General features: G+C 42.3%; 2 pseudogenes across 1 annotated transcript; both read right to left on the bottom strand.

Moving 5' to 3' along the window:
- Positions 1–1,681: 1,681 nt before the first annotated feature.
- On the bottom strand, positions 1,682–4,333 carry LOC110486703 (annotated as a pseudogene).
- Positions 4,334–5,874: 1,541 nt separating this feature from the next.
- On the bottom strand, positions 5,875–9,046 carry LOC110486702 (annotated as a pseudogene). The gene is made up of 4 exons (XR_005035581.1): positions 8,886–9,046; positions 8,502–8,599; positions 7,334–7,410; positions 5,875–7,225 (listed from the first exon to the last, which is right to left on the bottom strand). The product of XR_005035581.1 is annotated as a migration and invasion enhancer 1-like (transcript).
- Between the last annotated feature and the right edge of the window lie 1,036 nt (positions 9,047–10,082).

The raw sequence follows: 10,082 nt of genomic DNA, 5'->3' as shown, positions 1-10,082 counted from the left end.
ATCCCCTGTTACCACTCAACAAATGTTGTTACTTTAAACGTGAATGTTATTGATGCACCACCACCATTCTTGCCAGTAGTCAATTAATGCTGAATCAATCTGTGAAAAGCATGAATTGGACATTAGAAATATGACAGTGTGTTCATCCATGCTCATGACAGAGGGGTTACTAGATAAGCAGTGGACCACACCCATGTGTTTACTTTAGAGCTTACCTTATGAGGTCCGGAGCCTGATGGTTTTCTGTTCTACCTGATAATTAATTGCACCCACCTGGTGTCCCAGGTCTAAATCGGTCCCTTATTAGAGGGGAACAATTAAAAGTGGAACTGTCTTCAAGGCTTCAAGTTGAATTTCAGGGCTCTAGATGTTCACTGCACTTAGGCTTTTGCATTCACAATTTTTCCCCATTTACTATAGCACCTATGCTATTTCCCATTTATGGCACCTGTCTCAGAGCTAAACGGTATTGTAATGTAGTCATTGTGAACATGTGATCGGCCTTTTATGTTATGTATATGTAAATGAAATGTTATAAGCAGGAACTGAAGCATTCTGGGAATGATAATAGTGTGTCTTGTTGAGGGAGTATCAAAGTTATTGAATTACTGGGAAAACAATAAATAATAGGACAAATCAAAAGGGGAGAAGCCTGAGAGAGAGAGAGACGGACAGGGATAGAGAAAATAGCGATTTTGCTGTGGCACTGGACGGTTATCATTAATAGTGGAGGTCCATCTGCTGTGTCCATATGCCCCTGTACTGTACCTCTTTAGCATTATCATACGTAATATGCAGAACATAGATGAGGACGTTATTCTCTTGGGGTTGTTTGTCTTGGGAGTCATGGTGTCCTCGGTTCAATCCCTGCAAGGAACACTGTATTCCCGGCCATAGCTACAATATTGACAAACTAAAGAGGCTGTTGGTTGCATCCTTCTTGTGACATACAGTCACTTACCAGCTTCAAAATTGATCAAAACCGATGCAGGAGGGAATCTCCTCTAACATATCATATGACAAACCAATAACACCATAAAAATTCATACTTCACAGAGTTGAGAAATTACTGTTGACTGGTATGGAGGGGCCTCTTGCAAAAATGATCATGGCAACCCAATCATATATGAATTACACAATGCTAATGTTGAATGCTTCAATTCATAAAGTTCTGATGGGGGAATTGTGTGGCACAAAATGGGCGGCAGACGGTGACAGTACTATGGAGCTCATAGACTGAGACGATAGGCTCTATCAGGCATAGAGCAAGCAGGCTTGCATGAATTATCACTCTTTACCAGAGCCTGTACCCTGGACCCACCTAGCCAGTGTCAGCCACTTACCGCCCAAAGAGCAGAAACTCATAAAGGGCCAAAGTGCAAAACCATCAACAAAGCAAAATGAATTCAACAGACAGTACACTGCGCAGAACATACTGTAGAAGTCAGATAAATGTGAAAACTAATTCAACAAATATCACTTTACAGAATAGGACTTTTTAACACTGAGTTGAGTATGGCAAGTGATATAAAACTGTAGGCAAAGGATTTTGCCTGTGTCACCCTCTAGTGTACAAATGTGCCTCAGTGAAAACAAGTGTCTGTATGGGTTGCGGCCTCCTCTTTCCTCCTGTGTTGCCAGTAAAGCCTGGGTTCTGAACATGACAACAATTAGGAAGAAAACAAACAATGTAATTTGATTTTATTTTGAGATTGAAGTCCTCCCAGTGGGTATCAAACATTGTCATCAGCAATCAATAACAGTATTCAGCGATGATATTCAAATGGCGTGTGGTGAACATGGTCTGATGTCTCGTTAGTGTAGCAGACAGACCAGTGGGTGGTGGCCTATATTACCATAACTAGCAATTAATCTACTCAACTGACGAGTTCTACTTAAAGCCAATTGCAAAGCATCAGTTGCAATATGGGAGATCAATACACAGTAACACAACGTGAGACAGGCTTCAGCAGCTCAAATTGATTGTTTATCTGGCTGATGATGGTGCTGTAAACAGATAGGCATAGAAGATCTGGAATAAGGAAGTTCCACCCAACCAGTCTTCCCATGTCCTCCCTTTCTCTGATCCCATAACATAGGAGCTGCCAGGACTGGGGTCATCATACTATAAACCTTTCAGCTTTGGTCTACAGTAATCATATAAAGTCCTGGAACACTGCAATGGGAGCAGAGAGAGAGAACAGAAAGGAGTCTCTGCTGTGTGAGTGGTGACAGACATCAGCATTGGTCTGAGTGATAACTGTTGGAGGATGGAGGGAATTGAGATCTACAGGATGACACAAGGTGGGCGATTTCTGGTCCACTTTTCCACTTGCTTGCCATCATAGGTGTTCTGGAGAGCGTCCCTGACCTGAAGGGGCATACACATTGTTGAGACCATTTGTGTCAATTTCAAAACATGTGTCAATTTCAGTGATGTAAACAAACTGGCTGAAGTTGACAGTTCTGCAACTTCAGAGGAGAAAGCTTCCAGTACTCACATCCTTTTCCATGGGGAAGCCACCTGTTTCCAGCTTGGAGAAGACCAGCTCCCCGTTGATCTCCAACTCAAAACTGCCTGCAGAAACAACAGCATCACACTTCTCTTCAAAACAAATGTAGGTTTAACCTTGATGGACACATACACAAAACAGGCATGAAAACTGGTATTTTACCAAAAAGTATAGGTAAACATTACAACATATATTACAATACATTTCACTGTAGCCACTGTGCTTCTACATCTGCATTGCTTGGTTTTGGGGGTTTTAGGCTGGGTTTCTGTATAGAACTTTGTGACAACTGCTGATGTAAAAAGGGCTTTATAAAATAAATGTGATTGATTGGTTATCCAGCTGACCTTTTCGTCCTACAAAGCCTGACACCTCCGCCCCAGGAAACTCCACAGCGACAGCCTGCTGAAGTTTCTTGTAGCGGGGCTCGTACCCTCATTGGCCACTGAAACAGTGATAGAAAACCAAAACTGCGATGAATAATTAAAACGGCATAAAAACAAACAACATAAAGACTCAACCTGAGTGTTAAAAGGTATGGCAGTTGCCATATTTCCATAGTTTGCATAATAGAAATGTTCCATGACTTCCAGTTTCCGGCTTCGTTGTTAAACAAACGCATCCTCCCAAATATAAATGAACATAAACCTACCAGTACTCCACTCTGATCTGCACCACACCCATGGCTTTTGACCCAGATTCTTCTCCTCACTCCTTTCTTCTTGATTGTGCTTCGCTGACGTAAAGGTGTTTTGACTGAGGTTGGAGGAGTAAGAAACCTCAATATGAAAATACAATAGGAGCAATCGTAACCTGCCTCCTTAGTTATGAGTAAGTCTAAAAGGGTATATTGGATTACATCTTTACTGTCCCAGGTAGGGTTGGGCCAGTGATCAACTGAAACAGGCAAGTTACTACATGATAGTTAACTGTTTTTTCATGTAAAACAATAAAACACTGCAAAAATAAAAAACATTGACAATCGAGACACCAAAGGCTCATCATCCTGAGTTATTTGAAGTTTCTATCCTGTTCTTTAGTAATGGATAAGTTCTAGGAAAACATTGAAACGTGTATTGAGACAATAATTTAGCTGGGCAGGGTAATGGATTCCATGTGTGTAGTGTCAAGACCATAAAATGCAGGAACAACACCTCCACAAAATGTCATATCTGAGAGGATCTATTCTAGTGACTTGGAAACATTTCAGTTAACAGAAGTACATAGCTAGCTTGATGGCACTGGTATTTTGAGCTGAACACCAGTTAATTGAGGAGGAAATCTGAAATGTAAATTCCAATTGCCCTGAACATCTATTCAATGTGGAATTATAATTTCAGTTTACTTCCTGAATCAAATTAATTAAAATTGACTGCAAACCTGCTTAACACATTCAATACAGGAAGAAAAACTCAGACACACTTTACTTGATCAATGCAGGCACAATGTATGAAACGTACCAAGATGCTTCTTGCTCCAAAGGCTTTTCTCTTCCTACTGCAGTTGTCATGGCTGGCTCTGTTGACATTACAGCGTGGGTGTAGCCTACAGCTGTTCCCATTATAGAATGATCACATGACAGTGGCATTCGATGTCTGAATGTGAGCATCAACAAGAGAGTAATTACTGAGACTTGAGTAACACACCTGAGGTGCTATGTTGCCATGGGGATGTACTGTATGGAGAGTTCAGACCTGTGAATGAGCCAATACTCTAATAATACGGTAATATGTTGTTACATAGCCCTTTAGAATTGACATGTTCTCCATTCTAAATCAAATCAAATAAAAAAAAATTGTCACATACACATGGTTAGCAGATGTTAATGCGAGTGTAGCGAAATGCTTGTGCTTCTAGTTCCGACAATGCAGTAATAACCAACGAGTAATCTAACTAACAATTCCAAAACGACTACCTTATACACACACAAGTGTAAAGGGATAAAGAATATGTACATAAAGATATGTGAATGAGTGATGGTACAGAACGGCATAGGCAAGATGCAGTAGAAGGTATCGAGTACAGTATATACATATGAGATCAGTATGTAAACAAATTGGCATAGTTTAAAGTGGCTAGTGATACATGTATTACAAAGATGCAGTAGATGATATAGAGTACAGTATATACGTAGACATATGAGATGAATAATGTAGGGTATGTAAACATTATATTAAGTAGCATTGTTTAAAGTGGCTAGTGATATATTTGACATCAATTCCCATTATTAAAGTGGCTGGAGTTGAGTCAGTGTGTTGGCAGCAGCCACTCAATGTTAGTGGTGGCTGTTTAACAGTCTGATGGCCTTGAGATAGAAGCTGTTTTTCAGTCTCTCGGTCCCAGCTTTGATGCACCTGTACTGACCTTGCCTTCTGGATGATAGCGGGGTGAACAGGCAGTGGCTCGGGTGATTGTTGTCCTTGATGATCTTTATGGCCTTCCTGTGACATCGGGTGGTGCAGGTGTCCTGGAGGGCAAGTAGTTTGCCCCCGGTGATGCGTTGTGCGGACCTCACTACCCTCTGGAGAGCCTTACGGTTGTGGGCGGAGCAGTGGCCGTACCAGGCGGTGATACAGCCCGACAGGATGCTCTCGATTGTGCATCTGTAGAAGTTTGTGAGTGCTTTTGGTGAAAAGACAAATTTCTTCAGCCTCCTGAGGTTGAAGAGGCGCTGCTGTGCCTTCTTCACGATGCTGTCTGTGTGGGTTGACCAATTCAGTTTGTCTGTGATGTGTACGCCGAGGAACTTAAAACTTACTACCCTCTCCACTGCTGTTCCATCGATGTGGATAGGGGGGTGTTCCCTCTGGTGTTTCCTGAAGTCCACAATCATCTCCTTAGTTTTGTTGACGTTGAGTGTGAGGTTATTTTCCTGACACCACACTCCGAGGGCCCTCACCTCCTCCCTGTAGGCCGTCTCGTCGTTGTTGGTAATCAAGCCTACCACTGTTGTGTCGTCCGCAAACTTGATGATTGAGTTGGAGGCGTGCGTGGCCACGCAGTCGTGGGTGAACAGGGAGTACAGGAGAGGGCTCAGAACACACCCTTGTGGGGCCCCAGTGTTGAGGATCAGCGGGGTGGAGATGTTGTTACCTACCCTCACCACCTGGGGGCGGCCCGTCAGGAAGTCCAGTACCCAGTTGCACAGGGCGGGGTTGAGACCCAGGGTCTCGAGCTTGACAACGAGTTTGGAGGGTACTATGGTGTTAAATGCTGAGCTGTAGTCGATGAACAGCATTCTCACATAGGTATTTACTTTAACCTCTGATGGAGTTGAGTAGTTATTACAGAAGTGAAACAAAGAAAAAAAAATGTTACGTAGTTTTGAGCATGACACGTTAAAACAATAATAACATATTTATACAGTTAAATAATCCATAACTTTATTTTGTGATAGAAGTTCTCCTAATGAGTATCATACTTGACATCCCTGGGCAACATAATTTTTTTTTATTCAGAGATGATATTCAATAAACTGCGCATAAACAGGGGCTGATAAGGTGTCGTTAGTGATAGACAGACCAGTGAGAGATGGCTTTCAAAACAACTTAGGATTTATCTACCTGCAAGGTCAGCTCTACTAACAGTTCAGCTGATCATATATAAAAGCCACTGAGTCAATGAAAATGCATTATCTATGATTCAGTGGCAGTATACAATTGCAAATTCACAAGAGGTTTGGCTACTACGGTGTTTCTCATGTTTCGGCTAAAGAGAACAGTTCAAAACAGAGATATAGTTCACTGTTAAAGACTAGCTATAGATGGACATAACTGAAGAAAAAAACCCTGATTACATCCAAATTCCGACATTGATACACTAGTTTTAAAGATACATAAAAGTTGTAGTGACAGAACTGAACAAAACAAAAACATTAAAAGTCTAAGCTTCAACCTTGATTAAAGTGTCTCCACTTTAGAACACATCTTATTAAATACATTGACAAACATTGCATTGACAGGTTCAAGCAGCACGTTCATCATCATAGTAGGGTACAGGATACAAGTTGTGAAACAGGGCTTATGATGCTTAGAGCTAGATGACTGAGGGCTGAAAATAATTGAGCTCCTTCCCTTCTTGCTTTTGGTACTCAATAACATTTATCTTTTACGTTCATCAAAACTTTGTTTATGTCTGGCCAATGATGGTGCTGTATTATTTGAGAGGAATTAGAACAATCAGGCAGTAACTGTCTGCCAGGCAATGAGGCTTTCGGAATAAAATAGGGTGCTCCCCCCAACCCGTCTGCCCCTCGATCTTACAGTCTCCTCCATTTCTCTGATCCCATAACATAGGAGCTGCCAGGACTGGGGTCATCATACTATAAACTTTCAGCTTTGGGCTACAGTAATCATATAAGTCCTGGAACACCTCAATGGGAGCAGAGAGAGAGGGGAGAGAGAAGGCACAACAAAACCTTACGACAGGTTGTACTCTAAATCAAAGACAGTGGTCTTAGTCCAACTCTGCTAGTGTAGTTTCAACAGAGAGTTGCGTGTCACCCTCATGCCCGGTTAGTGCAAAGGCTGAGTGAGTAATGACAGTGGCAGTGATGGATGCACACTGTCCTGTCTTCAGCATGCTGCTGTCAGGAGATGGCAGGGTTGGAGAATAGAGGGAGAGGAGATCTACAGGATGACACAAGGCGGGCGGCTCTTGGTGATCTTCTCCACTGGCTTGCCATCATGGGCTTTCTGTATAGCGTCCATGATCTGCAGGGGGACAAGACATATTGTGTCATTGGGGGTAGTCATTGGCAGTTGACACACACAGTGTGTCAGACATTAAAATGACAGCCTTGTAAGAAGTTAACAACTTACGTCGTCTTCATATGGGAAGCCGCTTGTTTCGAGCTTGGAGAAAACTACTTGCCCATTGATCTCAATCTCAAAACTGCCTGCAGAAACAAAAGCATCAAATCAAGGAAAACAATGTAGTCTGAGAATATAGCAGAAACATACACTCACCAGCCAAAATATTAGGTACACCACCATGTTCAAAAAAATGGTCCACTCCTACAGACAGTGAGTCATGTGGCCGTGGCTAGCTATATAAAGCAGGCAGACCGGCAGAGGCATTCAGTTAACGTGCGATTGGATGTTAGAAGAATGGGCAAAATGAGTAACCTAAGTGACTTTGAGTGCGGTATGATTGTCGGTGCCAAACACATCGGATCGAGCATCTCAGAAACGGCCTCCTGGGCTTTTCATGACAACAGTGTCTAGGGTTTCCCCAGAATGTTGCCACAAACCAAAACAATCCAGTCAGAGATCAAAGGAAAATATCAAGAATCGTGCAAGCTAACAGGAGGGCCACAAACAGACAAATAACGGCCCAGTACAACAGTGGTGTGTAGAATGGCATTTTAGAGCGCACCGATCCCTGTCAAGGATGGGCTGTTGCAGCAGACATCCACACCAGGTTCCACTCCTATCAGCTAAACACAAGAAGAAACATCTCCAGTGGGCACGCAATCGCCAACACTGGTCAATTGAGAAGTGGAAAATCGTCACCTGGTCCAACGAATCCTGGTTCCTGTTGATGATGGCAGAGACAGGATTTGGCGTAAGCAGCATGAGTCCATGGACCCATCCTGCCTGGTGTCAATGGTACAGGCTGATTGCGGTGGTGTACCACGATCCAATCTGCAGCAACTGCATGATGCCATTGCATCAGTGTAGACCAACATCCCTTTGGAATGTGTCCGACTTGAAGAATCCATTGCCCCAAATAATTCAGGACGTTCTGGAGGCAAAGGGGGGTCCGTGTGGCAGTGAGCTCCCATCACTGCCACTACTCACTCACCCTTTGCACTAACCCGGCATGAGGGTGACACACACCTCTCTAATAAACTGTCCAGTGAGTATATAGTTACACAGAAGAAAGAACATGTAACGACGTCAAAATGCTTTACATTATTAGTGTACTTACCAACACTGTACGTACCTGTATTGTCTGTAGTAGGCTATGTGGACAGGACCAACTTACCTTGCCTTCCTACGAAGCCCGACACTTCCGCTTCAGTGAATTCCGCAGTGACAACCCGCGCGAGCTCCTGATAGCGGGGCTCGTACCCTCATCCACCGCTAAGGACAACGACAAAACAAAAACGTAGCTTAGTGATGAATAATTAACCCTAAAGTAGTTGGGGGAAATGGCCAAGCATGGCCAAGCAATGTCTAAGGTAAACATTTATCAACTAACGTTAGCTAGCATAAAACATAGCCTGTTTCATAATAAAAGAGTGGGTACTCTGCGCTATGAAGATGGCTGGTTCGAGCTGTTAGCTTCTGTAGCTACAGTAGCTACCTAAAACGCATGGGAGCTGCTTTAAAAAAGTCGAATAATCCAATAAATGGAAAATAAACATACCAGTATTCGACTTTGACTTGCACACCCATGGCTGTTGAAGAAACTACCTAGCTTGCTCGTTCCTTCTTCTCGATAAGCTGATTCAGGTTTGACCTAAAGACACGATTGTGTAACACAGATGCTAAAAAGGCTAACTAGCTTGCTGAAGCGTTTGAGCAGAGAAATGCTGTTGATTGGTGTAACCAGAGGTGGGAGGAGCGAGAAAAAGCAGGAAGAAAATACTATCAGGGACCTGCACCAATACTTTTGAAATGCATCCTTCCTTTCCCTTTCTACTTTCCTTCTTTGAGATTATTGATACTCTGTTTGAATGGCAAATACTATAGACATATAGGTGAGGTTTGGGTCGTTATTGGTGACACTGTAGTGAACAATCCAACTTTGTAGTGAAATAACAATTGCAGTAGCAGTATTTGAAAACAATGGACAATTGTCTGTCCATTGCAAAGTTTGTCATTTTTTTCTAGGAATGCTGTCAAAATTAATGTTTGGTATGCAAGATTGCAGTTTTTACCTACCGGAATCAGACTGCACCAATTAATTAAGACATGCTTAACAACATGATGTATATACTGCCTCTCAGTCACGGGCAAGTCAACATAAAATAATAACTGTACAGGTGTACTGCATCAATGACAAAGGTGGGCTGGGCAGATGACAAACTCAGACAGATGAGTCATGTCATAAAGTTGGGTATTTTTCTTCCTTATCTTTTACTTTTGCAAGGCATGCTGACTCAGAGGAGTGGCTTGTCTCTTTAACTGCAATAAATGGCTGGCTCCTTACTTATGCTGCATTTATAACCAAGTGGGAAAGTAGTATTTACCACATATACAACTGGTAAAGATCCAGTTGAATGGCCCTCCAACTGGTAATTACTATTGGGAAGCTCATCTGTCATCCCTGAGCTCTAACTTCTCCCACATGCTGAACTCTGACATCACCTACTAAGGAAAATACCTTGATACCAGCATTTTCGGAAGTACATTTTGTTTTAAATTTAACTTTATTTTATCAGTGAGTCATATTGAGACCAAGGTTTATTTTACAGATTAGCCTTGAATTACAGAAAATACACCCATCAAAATGTAAATACAAAATGCAAGCAGAAAGAAAAACACAGTCATAAAAAACAAACACATTAATCAGTAATAAGGTCCTCAATCAGCTTTCTGAATTGGTCTAGAGACCAATTGT

Source organism: Oncorhynchus mykiss, chromosome 13 (genome assembly GCF_013265735.2).
Source record: "Oncorhynchus mykiss isolate Arlee chromosome 13, USDA_OmykA_1.1, whole genome shotgun sequence".
NCBI lineage: Eukaryota > Metazoa > Chordata > Actinopteri > Salmoniformes > Salmonidae > Oncorhynchus > Oncorhynchus mykiss.
This window is presented reverse-complemented; position numbering and strand designations above follow the sequence as displayed.